Genomic DNA, 22,900 nt, shown 5'->3' on the forward strand with positions numbered 1-22,900 from the left:
GGAACTGCATTTAGGCCGGAAGTGATTTTCGAAATGTGTTCTTTTTTTGTTTGTTTGTTTGTTTGTTTGTTTGTTTGTTTGTTTGTTTGTTTGTTTGTTTGTTTAGTATAGCTATCCAAGACTCTCAATTTGATACTTCTCCGGGACCTTTAGCCGTTCAACATTCGACACAATTGAGAAAATTGCTGAACTTTACGTTTTTCGTAGTATTCGGAACCCTACTTTGTCTGCTAAGGAATATTTTCAATATTAAAATACAAAAAGTTAAGAAATGTCAAAATAATTTCCTAATAAATCAGCATTATTTTTTTAAATTTTTTTTTTGCTATTTGCTTTACGTCGCACCGACACAGATAGGTCTTATGGCGATGATGGGATAGGAGAGGCCTAGGAAGTGGAAGAAAGCGGCCGTGGCCTTAATTCAGGTACAGCCTGGTGTGAAAATGGGAAACCACGGAAAACCATCTTCAGGGCTGCCGACAGTGGGGCACTTAAGCGACTGGAGCTATCGAGCTCGGTAATTAGCATTTCTACAACTATAATAAGAATTTCTGTACAAGTTAGCAATGTCTGTTGTAAACCATTTAAAAGATGACATGTCATGATGATGATGATCTATAATCAAGCATGACACAGCCCCTATTACAACTACTCTTAGACAAAAGGCTGCTTTGCTGATACGAACAGGAATGTAGAATGTTACCGTGAAGGTCTCGCTTTTATTACCTGCCGAAGAACCTTTGTTATTTCCACTGAACCTGCCGGACGGCGGCGTGGTGTTATTTGTGAAGGAAGGGCGGGCTGGTAGACAAAGTCCTTGTTCTTCATACCGAAAACGTTACAACAATCAGACACCCGGCCCTTTTTTTATCTCACTGCCTCCATGAGGTATGCAAGGCCGGCGAAAGTTGTTTATGTTTCCAAATAAGATATTTATATGGCACAAAACATGTAATTTGCACCGTATAAGAACTATTACAAGGTCATAATTCAAAACCCTGATCAGTTCCATATTTTTATATTAAACTTGATGGGTTGCATTTAAATATTCCTGGCATTAGGATGTCCGAAGTGGATCACCTGGAAAGATTATCTCGAGTAGTTCCCACGTGTATCAGTATTTTGAATACCTTTATAAAGAAAATCCACAGGTAAGCAACTTAATGTTGACAAACATCTAAGGTATGAGCTATGAATTTTAGGTAAATACAATATAATAAAGAATGGAAATATATTATTTATTCTTAAAAATTACAATCCTTTTCTTAACCATCGTTAGATTAGATAAGATCGATTGGATTAGCAGCTACCTTTCTCTACCACTAATAATAATTGTTACCGTGTTTTAGCGGTAGGTAGAGGTGAAAGAAGGTGCGGGCGTGAACGGGTCTCAAACTACGCAATCAGAGTTAATGTAAAATTTAACAAGGTTATATTTTCTTTTTAAAATGAAGAAATAACAAGCATTGCAGGTACAGAGTAGCAAGTCAACAAAATGTAGGTACAATATTTACTGGATTTGGGCTCAGCGCCCTTACTTCACAATTCGTGGGCAATCAGCCCAACCTTACTTCAAAATAAGTTTTACCAAAGGGGCAGAAAACTCCATTCATGTTCAGGAGCACTTGCTCCAAATTACACTGAAAAGCCTCCACGAGGCATACAACACTCAATTTTCGAAAAAGAGCCACTCGCTCTCAACTTTAAGCCTCTCAAAGGCCACACCAAACTCCACCTTCAAGTTGTCCTCTCAGGACATAGACACAGGGGTAACATACCCAACCTACTGAGGTCAATTAAATGAAAAAGGGTAATTACAATGACCTCTAAAGAAACAATTTGAGAGGAGGCGATCTGCACTCCTAATGTATTTGTTTCAAAACCTAATTTGGCTCTAGGCCACTGATGCAAGGGCTAATCCCATACTACGGAGGTGACTTTAGAAAAGAAACAAATTTATATAATGTTAAGGAAGAATAGGTTGAGAAAATAAGTTCACCTCAAAACAATATGAGTGGGAGCTCGAGAGGGTTAAGCACTCTCTATCCCGATATGTAGTTTAAAAGATAGAATAGATACAAGTTTCTTTACATTTTTAAGGAAGGTTACATAATGGAAAAACTTCGGACCCGCCCCGAGAGTTAAACTGCTGAGCTAGCAAAGAAAGAATTTATTAATTGGCCATTACCTTGTTGTTGACCGCTGCCGAAGAAAGAGGCGCTTCCCGCCCCCTGCTATGTACTTTACACACTGAAAGATGGAACAGAAGTGGCCCGGAGACCCTAAAATCAGCAGTTTATGTTCTCTCGCGGAAGGTTCGAGGCGTTAGGGGAATGAAAACACCCTCCCACAAACTCTTTATTGGGTAGGATACAGCAACATCTTCAAGTTGGGGGAAGATAGATCCGATTGGTCAGAAATTAATAAAAGAAATTCGGGATTGGCTAAATACAAAACAAGGGGAAAGAGAGGGGTATACAGCCAACTTAAACAATAACAGAAAGAAATTTAACAAGAAACAAACTTATGAAATAAAAATTTCTCCAAAAAATAGTTCTTTCACTCCGCACTAGGGTGCACTATTGTTGATCTTCAGTAGTGTCCTCTAGAAGAGAAAGTTCACACTTCTTACTACAAGCAAAACAAAAATACGTCGAAAATGACACAGTTCAAAAACTCTAAAATTTCCAGGTAGTGACATCTTCTGAGAAACTTGAAAATTAATACCGTCAATAAAGTTCAGACTTCCTCCAGCAGAGGAGTTTCAACTGGCGCACATTTTAAATTAGCGGCGTGGAGGTGTACCGCCCGGTACAATAATAATAATAATAATAATAATAATAATAATAATAATAATAATAATAATAATAATAATAATAATAATAATAATAATAATAATAATAATAATAATAATAATATTTGCTTTACGTCCCACTAACTACTTTTTAAGGTCTTCGGAGCCGCCGAGGTGCCGGAATTTAGTCCCGCAGGAGTTCTTTTACGTGCCAGTAAATCTACCGACGTCCGGCTCCATGGCTAAATGGTTAGCGTGCTGGCCTATGGCCACAGGGGTCCCGGGTTCGATTCCCGGAAGGGTCGGGAATTTTAACCGCCATTGGTTAATTTCTCTGGCATGGGGGCTGGGTGTATGTGTTGTCTTTATCATAATTTCATCCTCATCACGACGCGCAGGTCGCCTACGGGAGTCAAATCGAAAGACCTGCACCTGGCGAGCCAAACATGTCCTCGGACACTCCAGCCACTCAAAGCCATACGCCATTTCATTTCAATTTACCGACCCGGGGCTGTCGTATTTGAGCACCTTCAAATACCACCGGACTGAGCCAGGATTGAACCTGCCAAGTTGGGGTTAGAAGGCCAGCGCCTTAACCGTCTGAGGGCCGTTTTCCCCAAATGAGTTTAAACTAGGTTTATTTTAATCTGGTTTTAAGTCTGAGTTTAAACTAACATTCATTTTCCCCATATTGGTTTAAACTTTGTATCAAGTTTAAGCCTGGCTCAGAGTTAAACCTTCTATATTGTTGGTTTAAACTGCTGTTTATATTCAACCTTCTTGACATTTTATTAACGTATCTGTGATTTTCCTAATAGAAGGGTTAGTTTTGACTACCAGTACTGCAGCTCTTTAATGAAAAACGTACTAAAATTATAACCTAGTATTAGCATTAGAAAAATGAGAGAATTTATTGAAGTCTTTGGTTAAATAGGAAATAATTTTGATGTGCAAGAGAGGTTAAGAAGCCGCGTTCCAACAAAAGTTTACAATCTTGGAAAATCGGATGTAACGGAGTTCTTTGATGGATTTATAATTCATAAGCGAACAGCAAGGATGGTCTAGTATCGAAGAAGGATTCATTTAAAACGTCAACTGCACGAAATAATGCTATTTCGCTAGAAGCAATGATTCTGGTTGCTTTAAGATATGATGCAGCAGGCATTTTTTTCATTAACAACGGGGACCACAGACCTTAAATTGCAGTCTCCTTATAATATTATATCATCATCATCATCTGTTTACCCTCCAGGTTCGGCTTTTCCCTCGGACTCAGCGAGGGATCCCACCTCTACCGCCTCAAGGGCAGTGTCCTGGAGCTTCAGACTCTTGGTCGGGGGATACAACTGGGGAGAATGACCAGTACCTCGCCCAGGCGGCCTCACCTGCTATGGTGAACAGGGGCCTTGTAGGGGGATGGGAAGATTGGAAGGGATAGGCAAGGATGAGGGAAGGAAGCGGCCGTGGCCTTAAGTTAGGTACCATCCCGGCATTCACCTGGAGGAGAAGTGGGAAACCACGGAAAACCACTTCGAGGATGGCTGAGGTGGGAATCGAACCCACCTCTACTCAGTTGACCTCCCGAGGCTGAGTGGACCCCGTTCCAGCCCTCGTACCACTTTTCAAATTTCGTGGCAGAGCCGGGAATCGAACCCGGTGGCAGCTAATCACGCTAACCACTACACCACAGAGGCGGACTATAATATTATATACTGTAAAATACTGTTGGTGGTATGAATACTGTAATGTGAAGCATAAAAATATTCCTACATAAATCGTGTAATACGTCCGCTCTTCATGCGGTACCTGGTGGCTGTGGTCGCTAAAGCGTCAAGTCAGCATCGTCCGAATTCGTGACAAAACGGTTCGAATCCTATTTGTCGAAAGTATTTTTACCATCAGAATGTTGACCGGCATGGTAGGAGAGGCGGTGGTATACAATTTCTTAAGTGTAAGAAAGGGCCAAGAGCCCTAACTTCGCCACAGAAAATAAAGGCTTTATTTATCTATCTATCTATCTATCTATCTATCTATATTTATAGGATCAGAAAAACAATAAAGTGTTTCATGCTTGCTAGTAAATTTGCAATAGAATAAATTATAGTTAAGAATGTTTCATCGTATCTATTGCCAGCATACCAGCAATAGAAATATTAATGCTATAGGGAGAAGAGTATTATGCATACAGTACGACATATCGCGAACTTGGTTATGTTATAAACGAATATGGAATCAAGTAATACATCTCCAAATAATACATCCTCAGTGGTCTGTCTGCTGGATCCAAGGTTTGTGAGGTTGATCCCGGCCGAGGGCGATGGATTTTGATAGGAGATAGATCCCGAGCATGCTTGGAATTTGTTTACTTGGAATTCACATAAATGTTGATTTTCTGAGGAAAGGAATACCGTAGGCCTATTGCTGAAAGACCAGGATTTTAATATTTCAACGTTCCCGTGTGTTCCGTAAGACAATACAGACATCAAAAGACACGTATTAGGCCCACGGTACTTGTTTATGGTAAAGCATGACAGAGAAAAATAAGAAATAAAAGTGCGTTCCAATAAATTGTAGACAGCAGTAGGTAGAATTATATGACACAACACTTCGCACAAATGTAAACAATTTATTTATCTGTAAAGCTAATATCCCGCCGAATTTGTTCATTATTCACTACGTACGATAGCATTAATTCGCCACAAACAGGTGATATTATTACAAAAATGTCGGTCATTGAATTACTTGGCTCTGATTGGTCAATTCCAATCGACCATGCCTTCGACTATTCCTTCAGTGCAGCCAACGTTAGCGCCAACGACAGCTCGCCCGTTTAAACTAAACGAGTGTCAGAAATTGGTGGAGAAAATGGACGCAACTTTAAACTAGGTACTAAAGTTAAACGGGTTTAATTTATACCTGGTTTAACTCGATTTGGAGAAAATGGCCCTGAGCCACTCAGCCCGGTTTTCTCTACCACTACGAGCGCTAATGTGACTGTATGCATTGTTTCACGTAAGTACCACTACGAGCGCTGATGTGTGTCAATGCAGAGTTACATTCGGTGTGGACCTTCTTTCAAAAAATCAAAACATAACGCCTCAGGGTATTGAACCAAGGAACACATTAACGAGGGAATTATGTAAGTAAGTAATTTGGCTAGAATTTTAATTAAAAAGAAAACGAGTAAAGGGACAAGGCATTTTAGGCTGTTTTCCGGAACAGCATTTACGTCGGAAGTGATTTTCGGTTTTTGTTTGTTTGATAGAGCTATACAAGCTTCACAATTTGAAACCTTTCTGGGCCCTTTAGCCCTTCATCTTTGGAACAATTAAGGAAATTACATAATTTTACATTTTTCTCAGTATGGAGATTTTTTCTGGTAAGACATGCGACGCAGACTTGAATTCCTATCCTCGACTACTGTGACGTAATCCTTGTTGACGCAACTATAGAACAGCTGTGAAACTGCAGCGAGCCTTCAACTGTTGCCACAGATTCATTTTTAACTTGAGCTCTATGTGCATGAATAACTCCATATTATCAAGAACTTCACTTTCTAAAATCTGAAATTACATGAAAAAAATGAAAATCCACAGCCTGTTTCCAGTCATTCGACCGGGTCAGGAATGCAATGAATGAAGCTCCCATCTAGCGGCGATGATAGGAACTGTCCGGCTACCGAAGCCTGTCGCACTCCTCCGGGGCAATGATTAATGACTGACGGATGAAATGAAAGGATAATGGAGAGTGTTCTTGGAATGAAAGTTGAGAGAGAAAACCGGAGTACCCGAAGAAAAACCTGTCGCGCCTCCGCATTGTCCAGCACGTATCTCACATGGAGTGACCGGGATTTGAACCACGGAACCCAGCAGTGAGAAGCCGGTACGCTGCCGCCTGAGCCACGGAGGCTGCTGAAATTGCATACTTGTATTAATACATAAACTCCTATATAGCACAACGCCTCAGTACATTTTCTCTAAATTTCAATTTCTATCCTCATTTCATAGCTGTAGGGTAATACGCTGGATCTTCACCATTCTTTTACTATGTTTGGTTCCAGATTTTGGAATTCCATACCAGTGCGTGCCGGCCCCGTGGTGAAAGGGTAGCAAGCCTGCCTCTTACCTGGAGGACCCGAGTTCGATTCCCGGCCACGTCTGGGATTTTTACCTGGATCTGAGGGCTGGTTTGAGGTCTACTCAGCCTACGTGATAACAATTGAAGAGCTATCTGACGGTGAGATAGCGGCCCCGGTCTATACAGCCAAGAATAACGGCCGAAAGGATCCCCCGTGCAGACCACACGACACCTCGTAATTTGCAGGCCTACAGGCTGAGCAGCGGTCGCTTGGTAGGCCATGGCCCTTCGGGGCTGTTGTACCATGGGGTGGTGGTGATTATTGTTTTAAGAGGAAGTGCAACTAGGCAGTCAACCTCTATATAACACTAATCTGAGGGAAAAATTTTAAGGGATCCGACATTTCGAAAAATGAAGATATCGGCCAAAGGAAGACAAGGGCCATGAAGGGCGTGAAAATGAAAGACTCCCTAGGCCTCAGGAACCTAATATCGTCAGAGTCAGAAAATAACAAGAGTTGACCAAGAGGGGTCGGATAGGATAGGTGAAGTTGAGGAGCCTGTCACAAGTAAGTGGGAGCAATACCAGGACTCAGCTAAGGGCCCCATGGTCACCAAGCCACGCTCCAAAGTTCAGAGCCTCTGGGGCCCCTTTTAGTCGCATCTTTCGACAGGCAGGGAGTACTGTGGGTGTTATTCTGTTTTACCAGTCGGTGTCAGGGACAATTATTCATTAAAAATTTCAAGAGATCTCCGAGGTTGCCTGTTGAAAGCTACCGACTGACGCGTGTTCCATGGCTAAATTGTTAGCGTGCTGACCCGTGGCCCAGAAGATAACCGAGTTCGATTTCCGGCCGTGTCGGTTAATTTCGAAGGCTCGGGGGCTGGGTGTGAGTGACGTCTCCAGCATTAGAATTCATCATAGGTAGGGCTCCATCCTCATACACGCGCAGATCGCCAATACGGTGTCAGCTCAAAAGACCAGCACCAGGCCTCATAGGAGGCCACACGTCAAATTAAGCTGAGTGAGTGAATGGAGGCTGTGAGGGGTTTCTCTTGTATATGTAGACCTAGTCGACAGTTGTGTAATATGTGCAGTTATTCTGTGTGTGTATGAGCAATATTGTTTAATGTTTTTTATTATAGATTTTAATATTTTAATTCCTTCACGAATGTGAGTGAGAGTGATAGCATAATGTAATTCTACTAAATGATAATGTAATATATCTGCACAAAAGTATTGTAAGTGTGGTTAAGTGTAAGGGAGAGCCATGCTCCCTAACTTCGCCACTTGAATAAATAAATAAATAAATAAATAAATAAATAAATAAATAAATAAAGAAAGAAATAAATAAATAAATAAATAAATAAATAAATAAATAAATAAATAAATAAATAATCTATATTTTATATTATTTTATGAAAAATAAGGTATTGCGAATTAGATCCACTCTTCTTTTTCTTATTCTTTTCTTCTTCAACCGCTCTTCGCGCACCTGTGGGGTCGCGGGTGCGAACTGTGTCGCACATGCGAATTTGACCCAGTCTTTCGGCCGGATGCCCTTCCTGACGCTAATCTTATATGGAAGGATGTAATCACTATTGCGTGTTTCTGTGGTGGTTGGTACTGTAGTGTGTTGTCTGAATATGAAGAGGAAAGTGTTGGTACAAACACAAACCCCCAGTCCACGAGCCAGAAGAATTATTGAAATACTATTAAAATCCCCGGCTCGGGCGAAGGCTTCAGTGCTAACTGACCATTTAGCCAATGAGACGGACTGCGAATTAGATTCACTTATTATTTTAAATTCGTCATCATTTGTTTCAAATTCTAGTCAGTGGATACATTTTCAAATTTTAATTATCATTTCATTTCACTTTACCTCGTACTATTAGGGGCCGATGACCTAGAATTAAAGGCCCGTTTAAATAACACGCATCATCATCAGAACTGGGGATGAATATAGTTTAACTTTGATTCGCTGCGAGTTGTAATAGTTCAGTTGCGGTACAGAATTCATGTGTAGTCTTTATTCTAGTGCCTTCTAGATGGCTGTTATCATGGAGTCTTTCTCTTCAGTCGAACCGTTCATGACTAAGCAACGTGAACTCAAGGGGCCGATTGCATTAACAGTGTTTAGACGATGTCTACGGTTAAACAATGTCTAAGTATGGCTGCCACATTGCAAAGACGTTATTTATCATTCGAACACTGTCTAAAACCGATGTTCAACCGGCCATGTTTAAGCACTGCAACACTGTTTAACCTTAAATGTGAAGAGTGAATCAAAATCAGAGGTTATGTACCATGAAACATGTAATTTATGTTATCACGTTGAGACGATTCCGCGAAGAAAGGTTAGTCCGACGGTCTCTCTGTGGGTCGTACTCTGCGAAATCTCAGCAGTTCATTTGAAATGTACGGGGAGGTACACTCCTCTTATGAGGACGATGTCAGAAAGGGCATCCGACCGTAACAAAAACTCGCAGCGAAGATCCATCTCACTTCATAGCCGACCCCGTAACTAGCAATGGGATAATCGAATACTTGTAATAATCTAATGACCTCCGTCCAATTATTTAATTAATCAAATAAAATAATCGAATGAGTTTCAAATTACATTCAGTTGCATCGCATAGAATATTTGGATGCGTCATAAATATTTTTTTCGGTTTAAGTGTGTCGGATGGATAGTCTATTGAAATAAGCGAATAGATTAACTCTTATGAAAAATATAAATTCGCCTTTTTCCAAACGTATCTCCAAATGTTGAAACTAAATGAGTGAATTAACTGTCTTAATAACGTCACTTTTCATTCGAATATTTCGAAAGCATTCACTATTCAATTGCCTCATTCATTCCAATGAATAATGAATGACCGGGTGAGTTGGCCGTGCGATTAAGGGCGCGCAGCTGTGAGTTCGCACACGAGAGATAGTGGGTTCGAATCCCACTGTCGGCAGCCCTGAATATGGTTTTCCGTGGTTTCCCATTTTCACACCAGACAAATGCTGGGGATGTACCTTACTTAAGGCCACGGCTGCTTCCTTCCTATTCCTAGGCCTTTCCTGTCCCATCGTCGCCGTAAGAACTTTCTGTGTCGGTGCGACGTAAAGCAAATAGCAAAAAAAAAAAAAAAAAAAAAGATTGAATAGTAGAATAATAGAAAAGTAATCGAATTACGGATATAATCCAATAAAATGAAATTATCGAATAAGCGATTATTTTTGTATTCGATTATCACAACACTAACCGTAACGAAACGGTTCAAGGGTTGGACAACAACAACAAATATTGCTTATCCCAAGTCGGCAAGCTGCACCACGCTTACATTATACTTCCAAATTTTCGGGGATACAAAATTCCTAGGCATCGTTAAAAATGTTACTTTAAGTAACCTTTTTGAATTTTAAAGGACGTGTCTTTTTCCTCAGTACTTTAATATGGTATTGAACCCTTGAACTTACCGTTCCATCGTTGGTCTTATGCCTCGTCTGCTTCGGTAGAGCAATGTCGTACTTTCGGATCTCGGGGTCGTTACGAGTTTCTTTTCTTTCTGTCACTTCATTGACCAATCGATAGGGTTCAAATGAGGAGCAAAAATGTGCTTATTAAAGTTATTTATTCAATGTAATCACAATAATTTGTTTACTAAACAGGCAAGAAAAGTCAGTTAAATTTGTCACAACCTATTTATAACGCAATCACAATGCATAACGTGAGTGGTAAAATTATCTTGAAATTGTTTACATGAGTGTATTCAAAAGAATGCAAACGCAATGTAAGATTCGTGAACAGCAAAAAAAAAAAAAAACCACCTGAAAATCGGGCAACGTTCATCCAAACGATAATTGAGAGTTAACCTACACGATCCGTAGAAAAATCTGACCTTCAACAAGTTGAATTCCAGATTTATATTTAATTAAGTTTATCCACCAGTCGACTATCCTATCAGATATCGGAACATCCCCCCGAATGGATCCTTAATCGAACCAAATCGACTATAGGTTGCTTTTGATAGGTTGCGAAATATTACTTCAAAGCATGGTGTCCATTACAAGTTAACAGCAATTGTCACAGTCAAAAATAAAATTCCACCATGTATTGTCATCTTGTGACACCCTTAAGTTACAGAGGAATCCCGATGCTGAAATATGCATCACCCGAAACAGTTGTTCGGAAGGAACCATCAACACTTGATCCGAGGGGATCTTACGTTACATTGTTCTGAAGGAACAAAACTGCGAAATGCAGAAAAACGTTCATTCATTAGGCGTTTAGAAGAAACGCCAAACACTGAAGTTAAAGAAGAGTAATAAATGACTTGAAAATGTTCTTACTAAACCAATTTTCAGGTTACGAAACAGTTAGGTCATTAAATTCGTTAACATACAAGTCCACAATATAAAACAAACTAAGTTATATCAAATCTTTCCCATTCTCTATAACTACGACTAGAGTTACAAATCTGTCTGTCTACCTACACATGCCCCATTAAACCAAACTACAAGTGATCGGAAGATCAACGTCTCACATAAATAATGTGAATAACGAAAAATGGAAATAAAATATATACTAACAGGTGACGAATGGAAACCTCATTCGTTGTGTAAATCCTACAAAAATTAACTTAGTGTCAATACATGGGACAAACATAATATACCGTACACCCGGAGAATAAGTCTTGGAGTAAATAAAAGAAACAATAAAAACGAAAGTTCATCGAACTTGAACACACACGGCTAAGCAACAGGTCCCCCTGTGGGTGGGGGCGGTAGAATAACATCCACGGTATCCCCTGCATGTCGTAAGAGGCCACTAAAAGGGGCCTCAGGACCTCTGAACTTTGGAGCGTGGGTTGGCAACCACGGGGCCCTCAGCTGAGTCCTGGCATTGCTTCCACTTACTTGTGCCAGGCTCCTCACTTTCATCTATCCTATCCGGCCTCTCTTGGTCAACTCTTGTTCTTTTCCGACCCCGACGCTATTAGGTTTGCGAGGGCTAGGGAGTCTTTCATTTTCACGCCCTTCGTGGCCCTTGTCTTTCTTTGGCCGATATCTGCATTTTTCGAAGTGTCGGACCCCTTCCCTTTTTTCTCTCTGATTAGTGTTATATAGAGGATGGTTGCCCAGTTGTACTTCCTCTTAAAACAATAATCACCACCACCACCACCACTAAGCAGCAGGGATCAGTCTCCATTAGCCAGGTTTCCACGTGGGACAACCCTTACATTCATGCCGCTACTGATGTAACGCTATTATGGGAGCATATTCCGGCTAGTAAGGATTATGCCGAAACATGACCCAAATAGTACCTGCTAACATCTTCCACAATCGTATCCACTACTGCAAACACTGACATCCTTCAAGTCGATTCGCAAAAGTGCCTAACCTATGACTTGGTTATATGCAGACGGCGTCCTAATCCTGTCGTTGAGTCAACATTACAGTGTCTACTCATCCTTAACGATAATTATAATACACGTGGCATCCTAAATCTATCGCTGAGCCAACGTGATAGTATCTACACATCACTCATACTGCCAGGCGAAATATAAACTTTAATACAATGTCCGGATATTTAAGTCTGATACGCTTTGAAACTCCAACACATGAAGTGGAATTCGCTAGAGAAATGAACTCGAATCTGAAAATATTAAAATTAAACAGCGGGTTCGAATAGTTTAATCCATTCCTCATTACCAGAGCCCGGATTTCCATGCAAAGACATGTTTTTAAATAAGCTACTTACACTTCACAAACTTTGCAAATATTCGTTTTATGACTTAATGATTCCAAGTAATCGTTTTTTTTTTCCTGCAGGTTTGTATGTTTTGGCCATTTTTAGGAGAAAATTCATGCATAATTCATATTTTGAAGATTTTCGATTTAATAGCGAATATTTGGACGTTTATATTGCATAATATGATTTTTCTTCTGACTTTGGCGCACATATAATATTAACTTGCATGATAGTGCCTTTTATGAATGATGGTTTGCGGAATTTGGTACAGTTTTTCCATGTTTTACAGTATGTCTGTTATTGAGAGACGGAGAGAATGTATTTCTGGCATCCTATCTGACAACCAAAGTTAGCATACATATGGTAGAGATCCCATAAACCAATTAACCAAGCACTTTCTTATCCGTCGCTTGAGTAAACATTGACGTAAGCCGGAAGGCCCCACGTCGATCTCTCTAATTCTTGGGAATAAGGTGTCCCAATTATAAATTGCTATAAATTAAACGTTACTAAATGACGGCTCTTTTTTTTTCTTCTATGTTAGACGAAATAAACAAAACTTGTACAGTACCACCATGACCATGACAAATGTAAGACCAAGTGTGAGGACTCAGCCATTATAGCATGGTAGTTTGTGATCCCACCGCTACAAGCACTGCAAGCGATTATATCCAACACGTGCTCCAGTCAGGGTTGCCACCTTTGGTACTTTCGTGCTAGATCTAGTACCTCATGGACATTTTTAGTACGTCAGTTCTTTTTATGGAAATCTAGTACCTTTTATGGAGGTAGAGTAGAAGCTCTTCTACTGCAGCAGAAGAACAAGAAAGAAATTGATAAGAAGTTTCAAAGTCAAGTAGGCCCTACCTATCTTTTCATGTTGAATTCTGCGAACAGATTTTTAAGAGGATTGATTTTGTGATCCTATTTGAAAAATCTGTCCATGTCGAACCCAGAGAGTTGCAAAAGAGATGGTAGTTTCATCAGTACAATCCCATTAGCTATATATTTCTCTAATGTAATTACAGGAAGTGTTTATGAAGTTAGATACAAAATGGTGGTTAGCCATATCCACAGAAATATAAAAGCTTTTCAGTCTGTCGAACACACAAGCTCAATATAAATAAAACACCTGTAAAAACACACACTATTAAACAATATTTATAGTGAACTTCTGTGTTCGACAGACTGAAAAGTTTTTAAGTTACATTTCACTGAGATGACAGTGGAAAGTTCCTTCTTAACAAACAAGTCCCCAGAATCGCTTAAAGAAAACTAGGAATTTATGAAATTTTGGTACTTTGCTTTTAAAATGTAAAATCCTGTAGGAGACTACATCTTTCCAAATTTGACGAATTTTTTGAAGCCAGTGCTCTGTTTACCACGTTTTTCTGCTGTTACTATAGCCTAAATAAGACCAAATTTAGAAACAAACTCGTATCCTGTATGTTGAATGGGCTCCTTTTAACATAGGAGAGACTAGAACATTCATCTGCCGAAAATGCTCACATTTCAAAACAGTATACTGCTTTGGCAATATTTTCCAAGGATTAAAAGAAGAGCAAAATGTGAAATGCGTGTGAATATATTCTAAAAGACAACCAACTTTTGGGTATGTATGAAGACAAAATGCACTGTGTGTGTCGTGTGAATGTTGAACTGAAATGCGTGAGAATATTCATAGTGTTCATATTCTAAACAAAAATAAATGACTATAAACTCGTACTCAGCTTGGAACTGGAAGTGTTACGATGGTGGTGATTGAATCTGCAACGTTGCTGCTTCCCATAATAGATATCAATACAAATTTCTCCGATAAATGTGTATTTTTAATAAGTATACTTTGTTTTCTATACTGCCTTTATTAATAATCCTACTCTATTGCTAAAAAAAGATTTAGTACTATTTCCCACAATCTAGTACCTTTTTAGGGGAAAATTTAGTACGAAACTTTCTTGCCCGGTGGCAACCCTGGCTCCAGTAGCTCCGACAAGCCGGTTATGGAAAAGTGCGGGAGACGTTACTGTGCGAGATACTTCAGTGAATAAGTTGATTTTTTTTTTTGGCTTTCAGTTCCAAAACTCAGTTAATTGTGTGTTGTGTACTTCAATAATAATAATAATAATAATAATAATAATAATAATAATAATAATAATAATAATATTGGCTTTACGTCCCACTAACTACTTTTACGGTTTTCGAAGACGCCGATGTGCCAGAATTTAGTTCTTTTACGTGCCAGTAAATCTACCGACACGAGGCTTACGTATCTGAACACCTCAAAATACTACCGGACTGAGCCAGGATCGAACCTACCATGCTGAGGTCAGAAGGCCAGAAGGCCTCAAACGTCTGAGCCACTCAGCCCGGCTTGTGTACTTCAAGCATGTATCTTATCTGGCTTGATTAATTTAATAGTTCAGCATGCCGTACTGTATTGTGCCTGGCTGTGAGTCAGGCTATGGTAAAGTAGTTGATGATATGCGATTCGTTTCACTACCGAAAGATAGAAATAAATTTTAGAAACCGGCCAGAGGTATTCCACGGAAGGATACTGAGTTAACGCGTAATAGCAGAATTTGTCATGTTCATTTCTCTGATGATTTGATATCAAAATCACATAATGTTATAGTGAATTGTGAAAAAGTGGATATCTCTCGTGTGAGATGTAAATTACGCCCAGGAGCAGAGCCTCACATTTTTTCCTAATTTGCCGAAATACCTTTCAAGTGAGATTAAGTCCCGTGAAACTCCCAACAGGAAAAGGAATCTAGACACAATCAGGAAAAGAGGAAAGAAGATTGAAGACGGGAGTGCAACAGCGAATGGGGAATTAAAATGTCAATCTAATGTTGATCAACATTTGGGTCATTCTAGTGTACTTTCTGATGTGGAAAAGAAAATATTATCGTTATTTATCTGTATATGTACACTCCAGTAACCTGTGCTTTCCGCAACATGTGATGAAGGCCGTAGCTTTTAGTTCCATATACGATTTTTTACATTAACCCTGCCATAGTATTTTAATTGTAATCTCTCATTATTTTTTAAGACAGTGTATATACTTACCTGTTACGGAGTAATATGTTTCCTGTGGCATCATTCCTAAGACCAGCCGATCGGTACGGTGGAGCTTGCCCACTCTAACGCTGCCTGGCGGGGCGCGCTTGAACTCCAAGAGTCCTCACACTTGTTCTTATATTCGTCATGGTACCACACTACTGTCTCTGTGAGGCCGCGTTACTGAGATAGCAGCTTACAAACATTGGTTTTGTACTGAAACTTCTGTTGTTGTAATTTCCTACCCGGAACTCCCACTCGTCACACGTCTTCGTTATCGCAGCTTCAATCTTTAGCAGTTTTTGAAGACATCATCGTATGCAATCATCGCACGGAGAAGTAGCTGCGGCAGCTAGAGATAAACTGAACAGTAATCCGTTCAAATCCCGATTTTGAATTCGACAAGCTTATAAAAGACGTATTGTGGTGAAAAATGCAAAGACGTACAAATTGACCTCATTTTGTTCCAGAGTCTTTATTTCAGTATGTAACTGTCACTTCTTGTGACGTAGAAAGGTCACTTTCTGTGCTTAAAAATGTGCTAATAGATAAAAGAATGACAATAAATGAAATCAGATTTTGTACAATGTTTCAAAAGGAACTGGATTTTAATAGTGCATGTTTTCCAGGTTATTGTGTATATTTTTCTATATGATAAGGCATGAATGCATGCATATTTTGAAATTTGATAGTGCATGGAAATCCGGGCTCTACTCATTACAATTTAAATACATGCGGTGAAGTTTGCTAATTAAAAATAAACTCAAATCTCGATGGATATGACGTAATGTCACTGAAATCAAATTGTACACACGCCGCATACAGTATACAACGCCATGTTATGACTTATACATTAATTTAAAGGGACACGCATTTACATCTCTAACTACAAAAACTTAATATTTGAATTAGACAGTCTTGTAATTGTGCCGCTTGACGTGGCGATATCTTGGCTACATTTTTCAAGCCAGCTACCTCTGAACTTAGCCCCTCATATTGCTCATATTGGTAGGAGGCATTCTTCGCTTAAATACTACCTTATCAATACATTGATTCTGCACTCGTCTTGAGGCAACACATATGATTTTCTTGAAATGATTAACTTTACGAGAAATTTTATTAGAGACATATACAAAAATTAAACCACACAGCCTCGTGTCGAGTATTCAACTAATGCAGTTTGTGGAAATTTCCCACCTTCTCTTCGTCAGGTGTTCCACAGATGTGAATGACCGTGGGACATTGCCAGACACCAACAGTCCTCCCTTCCCGATTATCATAATAACCTTGTTCGCAATAATTCAAAAGATCTGTCTATGACTCTGCTGACTCCCTACGCAGAAGTTCAGGAAACCATACAAAAATTAACTTAGGATATTCCCACTTAACAGGATGGATGTCGTAAATACAATGATTCAATATCTAAGTTGTCTTCGCTCACCATTACACTTTGCAAAATATTCCTCCCTCAAGCCAACTGGCTTTTGGGATTTCCCAAGTCTACTTCACACACTTTAATTTTAAAAGTCATCTTCTTAATAGCATTCGACGTACATTCGCCCTCTCGGACAAATGAATGATGACTGACTCTCTTGCTTGTGGAGGGATTTTTTAAGCATTTTCTAGAGACGCGCTTCATTTCATTATCTACTGTTGTCCAATCATTCCATTTGATGACCACTGGACCGATTTCTTTGAGACTCGTCACAGAGATTCCGCCTATTTTTCCAGTCACGATGGTGTTGTTCGCTTATTTTTCCTCTTTATTTAACGGGCGCAATTCATTAATTTCGTGTACGAGGTTCCCGCGCACCTTGACCTATGTCCTTGACACGTGTATTCCACTCTGCCAGGATGGATGCTAACTTCCCTCCGAGCATAATTGAATACATTTCCACCCTGTGAAATTAGCTTCATCAAAGGTTTCCCAGAATTGTTAATTAGGTACTTACTCGTATTTCCTCGTTATTGACATTAGTCAGAATTTCATTATGAATTACCCGAGGTCTTCCGAAATGTTCCGACCTCGTTCGATGTTTTGGGGGATCGCCTCTCGCTGTGAGTTGACACACCAAGGAACAAGAGGTGAGCTTGCAATAAAAATATGAATGTGCGCTTTCTTCTCCATCTCGCAGTTGGCATTTAAACGACGTAGAATTATGGGCTCAGTATGATGAACGTTTTTATAAAACTAAAACGAGTTAATTAATTATTTATATAGTGATTTCTCCGGTCAATCAATCAATCAGTACTGATCTGCATTTAGGGCAGTCGCCCAGGTGGCAGATTCCCTATTTGTTGTTTTCCTAGCCTTTTCCTAAATGATTTCAAAGAAATTGGAAATTTATTGAACATCCCTCTTGGTTATTCCAATCCCTAACTCCCCTTCCTATAAATGAATATTTGCCCCAGTTTGTCGCCCCGTGGTGTAGGGGTAGCGTGGCCGGATGACCCCGGGTTCGATTCCCGACAAGGTCAGGGATTGTTACCTGGATCTGAGGGCTGGTTCGAGGTCTACTCAGCCTACGAGATTACAATTGATGAGCTATCTGACGGTGAGTTTGTGGCCCTGGTCTAGGAATCCAAGAATAACGGCCGAGAGGATTCGTTACGCTGACCTCACGACACCTCATAATCTGCAGGCAATGGCCCTTCGAGGCTGTTGCGCGATGGAGTTTGGATTTCTTTTAGTTTTTTCTCCTAGAATACTTGCTATTTATATTTTCTGATCTTCTGACAAGTACTCCTTGTTGAATGCTTCGTTTCCTATGTAGGCATTTACTTGAAATAATTCGTGGACATGTGTTCTGATACTTTTTGTGACAGCCCAAAAGAAAACTGAGGGATGTTATAAAATATTAACCTTTTTTTAATATTCCTTGTGGTGCTGCTTACGAGTCTCCGTGACGCAATATACGTAATTATCTCTACCTCAGCAGATTTATCAATTAGAGACAACCTTGGAGTTATTTTCAAGCACCTTGCTTATTTCTCTACTGAATACTTACTTGACAGTCCAGTCATTTTAGACACGAGACATTTTACGGTAACACTCAAACAGAAAGGAATGAGGCAAGGCTGCAAATTGAGCCCCACCCCCTCCTCCTTTTCAATGTTTATATAGAACAAGAAATCAAAGAGGAATTTGGAAAGGGATCACAATCCAAGGAAAGATCAAAATCCTGGGATTGGGCGATGATATTGTTGTTATCTGAGACTGCAGAAGATATGCAGAAATTGCTGAATGGTGCGAACAGAGTCTTGGGTAAGGAGTGAAAATGAATACCTACAGCCCGTTTTCCAGTCAATGACCGCGTCAGGGATGAAAATAATGAAGCCCCCAACTTGCGGCGAGGATAGGAATTGTGCCGGCTGCCGAGGCCTGTCGTACTCCTCTGGGGCAATGATTAATGACTGACAGATGAAATGAAATGATAGTGGAGAGAGTTGCTGGAATGAAAGGTGACAGGGAAAACCGGAGTACCCGGAGTAAATCCTGTCCCGCCTCCGCTTTGTCCAACACAAATCTCACATTGAGTGACCAGGATTTGAACCACGGTTTCCAGCGATACGAGGCCGGCGCGGTACCGCCTGAGCCACGGAGGCTGTTCTTGGGTAAGGAGTACAAGATGAAAATAACTAAGTCGAAACAAATATAATGGAGTGCAGCCGAATGAAGTAGAGGAAATATTAAATTAGGAAATGAAGTCTTAAAGGAAGTAAATGAATATTGTTACTTGGGTAGTAAAATAACTGTCGATAGCGAAAGTAAGGAGGACATAAAATGCAGACTAGTACAAGCAAGGAAGGCCTTTCTTAAGAAAATAAATTTGTTCACTTCTCGAACATTGATATAGGAATTACCGAACGAATTGGTCGTGCGGTTAGGGTCACGTAGCTGTGAATTTGTACTCGGGAGATTGTGAAATAACTGTGTGATGCTGTTGCAGTATTTATCTTAATTTCCTTTATGTACTACATATTTTAAGTTGTATTCTGCTATAATTTTGATGATATGGGGGTTTCTGGGTTCGAAGCCCACTGTCGGCTGCCCTGAAGGTGGTTTCTCGTGGTTTCCCATTTTAACACTAGGCAAATTCTGGAGCTGTACCTTAAAAATGGTTACGGCCTTCTCACATCTAGCCTTGTCCTGTCCCATCATCGCCATAAGACGTATCTGTGTCGGTGCGACGTAAAACAAATTGTAAAAAAAAAAAAAAAAAAAAAAAAAAAAGCTTTGAGGGCTTTCGTCTGGAGCGTGGCATTGTATGGAAGTGAAACATGGACGATAACTAGGTTAAAAAGGAACAAAATAGAAGCCTTTGAAATGTGGTGTTAAAGAAGAATGCTTACGGTCAGATAGATGGGTCGAATCACAAATTAAGACATACGGAATCGAATTGGTGAGAGGAGATCGATTCGGCTAAACTTGACGAGAAGAAGAGATAGAATGTTAGGACATGTCCTGTTGATTCTTAAGGGAAGTATAGGGGTAAGAACTGTAGGGGGAGACCAAGGTGTGGATATGAGAAGCAGATTAGAGCAGACGTAAGATGCAGCAGTTAAGTAGAAATGAAAATGTTAACACATGATAGGGTGGCATGGAGGGCTGCATCACACCAGTCCATGTTATTTTTTGTTATTGGCTTTACGTCGCACCGACACAGATAGGTCTTATGGCGACGATGGGGCAGGAAAGGGCTAGGACTGGGAAGGAAGCGGCCGTGGCCTTGATTAAGGTACAGCCCCAGCATTTGCCCGGTGTGAAAATAGGAAACCACGAAAAACCATCTTCAGGGCTGCCGACAGTGGGATTCGAACCCTCTATCTCCCGAATACTGGATACTTGCCGCACTTAAGCGACTGCAGCTATCGAGCTCGGTACCAGTCTATGGACTGATGACTCAAACTTACTTTCAATAGGGCCAGGGAGTTACAACCACATCTACCGAACGTGTCATTGAATTCCTGACACTGCATTTCCTTGGCTGCTCCATATACAGACTGTAGGGTGCAGCACCTCAAGGAGAACACATCCTACTACATAGCTACCTGTCGAACCAATAACCTTTGTGAGACAGCTCCACTTCATGACGTAAATAACACCTCGTTATATCATTCCTCTCCGCGTGCTCAACCACCTTGAAAGAAAGAAATGTTAAAACTGCAAGAGAAACGTCAAAAAGAAATACCGACACCAATGATACCGTACTGAGGCTGCACCTGGAAACTCACATTCTTTGATTTGTTGATATAATATAGCAATATTGGCTGTTCTTTAGTGGAACAGGCGTTGTCTACCAACATAACCTTAGGAATGGCACTTTTTGATTTAAAATGAGTATGACGTCAAATAAAACAAGTTACAAATAAGAAAGCTTTGCTTCAAGGATAAGAAAATAATACACAGAATATGTAGTGGGTATGGAATGTATTATTATCATCATGATAACAATCATTATTATACTGTTATTATTTCGTCTTTCACTTTGACAGTTGATGACCTATCCTTTGAGGTGTTCGTCTACCTAACTTCTACTTCACGGAGTAGCAGGAGTAACATCGCATTGGTCACTATTTACAACTTCTTCGCCCAACAATTTTACAATTTTCCGAGGGTGTCATCTTGTTTACATAAAAATAGTACACGATGAACTGAAAAATTATTTAATCGTACATGTAGGACAGTCGTCTTTGTTCTTTCAATTCTTTTAAACTCTATTTGTTTATTTCTTTTCTCCGTCTGTAATATTCTTAACACAATTCTTCGCGGTACCAAATCTCTACTCATTTTTTGTCATTATAGTCCGCGATTTTATGCCATAAAGGAAAATTGAAAACAGTAAAGCACTCAGCAATCAAATCATTGAGGGAGAAATCTAAAAGTAAGCACGCAAGTTTGATTATTGATGTTGTTAACTGTAAGCCATGGTATGTACAGCTTTCCGAACCACTTGTAGTTAAATGTCCATTGTTAATATCTTTTATTTTTATTGAACAGGATTCATACCACGTCTAAATAGATCTGAATCCACTGCCAAAATTCATCTGTCCATTATGCATCCTCAAGAGAAAAGTATTTATTCAAATAGGCCTTAAGCTGTTATATTATAACCAAACAATCCCATGGCGCAACAATGTTATGGCCCGAAGGCTTGCAGATTACGTGGTTAGCACGCTTTCTATACCCCGTTATATTACTTCAAGTGTAAATAGTACATGCCAAAGTGTTGTTAAGTGTTACCCTTAGGATTTCGTACATGATGATCTACATTAACATTTCTACTGAGTTAGCTGGGATCTTACCTGCAGAGCTGTCATTATTTGGCAGCAGAATTGTAGAGTGCGTCAGTCACCCGATTGGGGCTAATATAACTGCACATACTTAATATCCCTTTGCTCTTTATGTAATGGGCTAGATACAGCCGTATATCAGATAGCCCATTTGAAGTATAATGCCGTAATAATTTCTAAAATGTTCAAAACTATTAATTTAACTATCGTGAAATATATTTTGCAATCGCTTTTGTGTGTGTGTGTGTGTGTGTGTGTGTGTGTGTGTGTGTGTGTGTTCTATTATTGATGAATTTCTACGTAGTTCTTGAGTTTGTATACAATCAGATTATTAATGGCTATTCAAGCTTTCACAGGTAGGGCATTATTTAGAGGAAGATACGAAAAACCATTTCTCCTAGACTTCTTTAAATTTTAAAGCCTATAAAAAAAATCAGTGGCAGAACCTTGAATCTTATCACATATTCATAAAGCTTGATTAATGAAGCGGAAAATTCATCATCTCTTTAAAGACTCAAATCTTTTTCTATTGAAAGCGGGAGAATGTATTGAAAATGACATGGATATCTTGAAAAATAATAACCTGTGTATTAATTTCTTTGTTGTTCTGCTAAACTTAGAAATCGTTCATCATATTATAGTCGAGAAAACAGTTCGTTTTTTTTTTCGGTGTACAGTCAAGACAAGCATTAAACAGGTAGCATTAAAATATTATTTTTAATATTCTCTTCTTGCTTAAAGTTATTCTATTTCATTCTTATAATTTGATTGGTGAGAATGTATAGAATTTATTATCTCTCTGTATACTGTAATGGACTGAAGAGCAAAGTCAGATCGGGTACGTTATTACAATATTCTGCATCCAGTCAAATAAAAGACAAGTTCTGTGACTAACTTTAACCGATTCAGGGCAATAAAAATACATAGTTATG

Source organism: Anabrus simplex, chromosome 10, assembly GCF_040414725.1.
Source record: "Anabrus simplex isolate iqAnaSimp1 chromosome 10, ASM4041472v1, whole genome shotgun sequence".
NCBI classification, from domain to species: Eukaryota; Metazoa; Arthropoda; class Insecta; order Orthoptera; family Tettigoniidae; genus Anabrus; species Anabrus simplex.